Consider the following 4,001-nt stretch of genomic DNA (forward strand, 5'->3'; position numbering starts at 1 on the left):
ACTCCGTACATCACTCCGTACATCACTCCGTACATCACTCCGTACATCACTCTATACATCACTCCATACATCACTCCGTACATCACTCTATACATCACTCCATACATCACTCCGTACATCACTCCATACATCACTCCGTACATCACTCCGTACATCACTCCGTACATCACTCCGTACATCACTCTATACATCACTCCGTACATCACTCCGTACATCACTCCATACATCACTCCGTACATCACTCCGTACATCACTCCGTACATCACTCCGTACATCACTCTATACATCACTCCATACATCACTCCGTACATCACTCCATACATCACTCCGTACATCACTCCGTACATCACTCCATACATCACTCCGTACATCACTCCGTACATCACTCCGTACATCACTCCGTACATCACTCTATACATCACTCCATACATCACTCCGTACATCACTCCATACATCACTCCATACATCACTCCGTACATCACTCCATACATCACTCCGTACATCACTCCATACATCACTCCATACATCACTCCATACATCACTCCATACATCACTCCATACTACTGTCGACACGCCGTCTCACACTTTCCTCTGTTAACAAAACAACTTTAAAATGGAGGACAACCCATTTTGTTCAGAGTTTTGTACCAGCAGCTCTAAATAAAACACCAGGCAGCTGAATTCTCTGCATCGATAGTGAGTGTGTGTGTGTGTGTGTGTGTGTGTGTGTGTGTGTGTGTGTGTGTGTGTGTGTGTGTGTGTGTGTGTGTGTGTGTGTCTGCCTGTTTTATGTGCTTTTAGCTTCTTCCTTTCCTGTTCGACATGTCCAGATTGTGAATACAAATTTCCCATCCCGGTGTGATAAAGACCATCCATCCATCTACCGAGGCGCCACGAGTGATGTCACATCCTGTTTGGGTGGTGAGACAGAGATCATTTTTGGCAGCTGTGTCCGAAGTGACGAAAGCTGTCGCGCAAAGCTGTTTGGATGATGAACTCACATCTTGAATCTGTACTGTACTTTATTTTGTGGACGGAGCTGCACTCTGATAAAAAATTCAATTACACCGACACCCAAAACATGTCAGGAATGTGCGCGTGAAGAATCCCTCTATTACCGGCAGCTCGGTGGAGAATCTGCGTGACGGTTTGAGAGGGAGTAAAAAATGGGGAAAATGCAAAGCCAGTCAAAGAGTTATCTTTTGAGAGTCAAATATTTTCACCACAGACAAACAAGACTCCCATTCAGAGCATTTCTGAACTCCCACACGCCTCCTTGCTCATGCAGACAATCCGAGCACAGCTGAGCACAAAACTCAGTGGGACAAACCCGGAATATTTGGCAGGACTTATTCTGCCAAATACAGTTTTATAGTGAGCTGAACCACCCTGTTCTTCCTCATTACTAATCAATTGATGATCAGCACTGCTGAGTGTTTCTTTCCTGCCCTTTTTTTGGCCGGCTCCGATGTTTAAAAAGCTTCTGTTCCATTTTGTGACTTATTCCATCAACACCGTCGACTCTTCTGTACCTCACGTTGTCTGCCGCTGTTATTTGCTCTGAATACTGATAGTTTGATTCGTAAAAACTGGCGTTTTTTTGCCTTCGCGATAAGTCAAGCAACAATTTTGTGATTGATTAACCTTGTCCAAAACAGACAGCCGCCGGACTCGTACCTAAATCCCAAACACCTGATTATATATTACCGGTTCGTTTGAGAGCTGATTTTAAAAAAATTGAACTCTTGACCGTTGAGGCCCTGCATGGTACGGCACCGACCGACGGGGCCTTTAATGTGAGGGCTCCACCCCCTCAGAGGAACTTCAAACAGGAAGAGTCTCTGATTTATTATAAATCTTACTTTCACAGTGATTTTTTTTTTCTTAATTATTATATCTGTTGCTGAATACAGTGGGGTTTTGTTGTGGTTACTTTTATCCATTGTCTTCTCTTTTACTTTTAACTGTGTTTTTTTCAAATTTCACTTGTTTATATTTGCTTGTTTTCTCTTTTACTCTTTGAAAAGTGCTGTGTAATAAAAAAAAAAAAAAAAAAATTTCAAACAAAAACAGTAAACATCAGCAAAAAAGGGACAATAGCAAAAGAAATGTAAGAGCCAAAGATTATTTTATCTGAATAACAGCCAAAGAAAGGGAAAACCAAAGGGATTCAGTTTCCTAATATGTAAGACAAGAAAAAAAAAAACAGTAAATTCTCACCTTTGAGAAGTAAAATCATCAGATCTTATGGGTATTTTTGTGTAAAATGAGTTAATTAGCTTCAAAAATAGTTCCTAAATTAATTTTGTGTCAATCAATAATTCCCTGCTGCGCCTCAGCTCAGTATTTTTAATAGTAGTCGTAGTTGTGGGTTAAATCCATAAATCTGGAAGTCAAAAAGCTGAATTTATCAGTCACAGTTCTTTCTGTGCTTAAATTAATAATCAAATGCATCACTTTATCTGCAGTTTATCATCTCTTCATCCCGGTTTTGTCCAGCTGTCTTGCAGAGGTCCCTCGCCTGCATTGCAGTGGCATTTCTGCTGGACTCTCAGCTGTCTGTGAAGATGCTTTGTGGCAGTGAAACCTGCAGCTGTCCTGCACCCTGCAGCTGTCCTGCACCCTGCAGCTGTCCTGCACCCTGCAGCTGTCCTGCACCCTGCAGCTGTCCTGCACCCTGCAGCTGTCCTGCACCCTGCAGCTGTCCTGCACCCTGCAGCTGTCCTGCACTGCGCACGGACACGCAACAGAGGGGGAAACCGCGCTCACTATTTGGCAGGATATTCAGGCTGAGCCGGAGGATACAGCAAAACATGTGCTTTCTGACTGCGGGCTCATTATTTTGCAGGAGCCCCTGTGGAAATTTACACACTGATAATATGTCGGGACGCACACATTCAGCCAACAGACCAAAGCACGAAACAGAAAACGATGAGGAAAAAAGCTCCGCCGACAAGTCGAACACAAACAGGAAGTGCACACAAACGAGTCCGAGCCGCTGCTAACGTTAGCCGGCTAGCGGCTAATATTTCAGCTCTGTAAAAGTGCTGCCGGCGACAATCACGACCAAACTTCAAACGCGCGTCACTACGGGGTGAGTATGAAAAGGTTCAAGCGATAAGTAAAAGGAGAGGCCATTTACAGCTTCAAAACTCACCTTTGTTTCGCAGTTGGACGAAAGGGATGAAGGATTTTTGACAAGAGCTGTCACTGCACTTCCGGGTTAGACTGTGACGTATGCAGGCGCCCAATAAACGACTGGCCATGCTGGGATTGTTTTGGTTTTAGGGACACTGGGATTGTTTTGGTTTTAGGGACGCTGGGATTGTTTTGGTTTTAGGGACACTGGGATTGTTTTGGTTTTAGGGACACTGGGATTGTTTTGGTTTTAGGGACACTGGGATTGTTTTGGTTTTAGGGACACTGGGATTGTTTTGGTTTTAGGGACACTGGGATTGTTTTGGTTTTAGGGACACTGGGATTGTTTTGGTTTTAGGGACACTGGGATTGTTTTGGTTTTAGGGACTCTGGGATTGTTTTGGTTTTAGGGACACTGGGATTGTTTTGGTTTTAGGGACACTGGGATTGTTTTGGTTTTAGGGACTCTGGGATTGTTTTGGTTTTGGGGACGCTGGGATTGTTTTGGTTTTGGGGACGCTGGGATTGTTTTGGTTTTAGGGACACTGGGATTGTTTTGGTTTTAGGGACACTGGGATTGTTTTGGTTTTAGGGACTCTGGGATTGTTTTGGTTTTAGGGACTCTGGGATTGTTTTGGTTTTAGGGACACTGGGATTGTTTTGGTTTTAGGGACACTGGGATTGTTTTGGTTTTGGGGACACTGGGATTGTTTTGGTTTTAGGGACACTGGGATTGTTTTGGTTTTAGGGACACTGGGATTGTTTTGGTTTTAGGGACGCTGGGATTGTTTTGGTTTTAGGGACGCTGGGATTGTTTTGGTTTTAGGGACACTGGGATTGTTTTGGTTTTGGGGACACTGGGA

General features: G+C 43.8%; 1 protein-coding gene across 1 annotated transcript in view; it reads right to left on the minus strand.

Moving 5' to 3' along the window:
• spop (speckle type BTB/POZ protein) overlaps window positions 1–3,223 on the minus strand; it is a 98,627-nt gene extending 95,404 nt beyond the window's left edge. The window contains exon 1 of the mRNA XM_069165349.1: window positions 3,158–3,223. The gene's annotated coding sequence lies outside the window, so the exon portion shown is untranslated. The remainder of the gene's footprint in view (window positions 1–3,157) is intronic.
• Between the last annotated feature and the right edge of the window lie 778 nt (window positions 3,224–4,001).

Source organism: Embiotoca jacksoni, unplaced genomic scaffold (genome assembly GCF_022577435.1).
Source record: "Embiotoca jacksoni isolate LCO1_2020_lvr unplaced genomic scaffold, fEmbJac1.0.p SCAF_34, whole genome shotgun sequence".
NCBI lineage: Eukaryota > Metazoa > Chordata > Actinopteri > Embiotocidae > Embiotoca > Embiotoca jacksoni.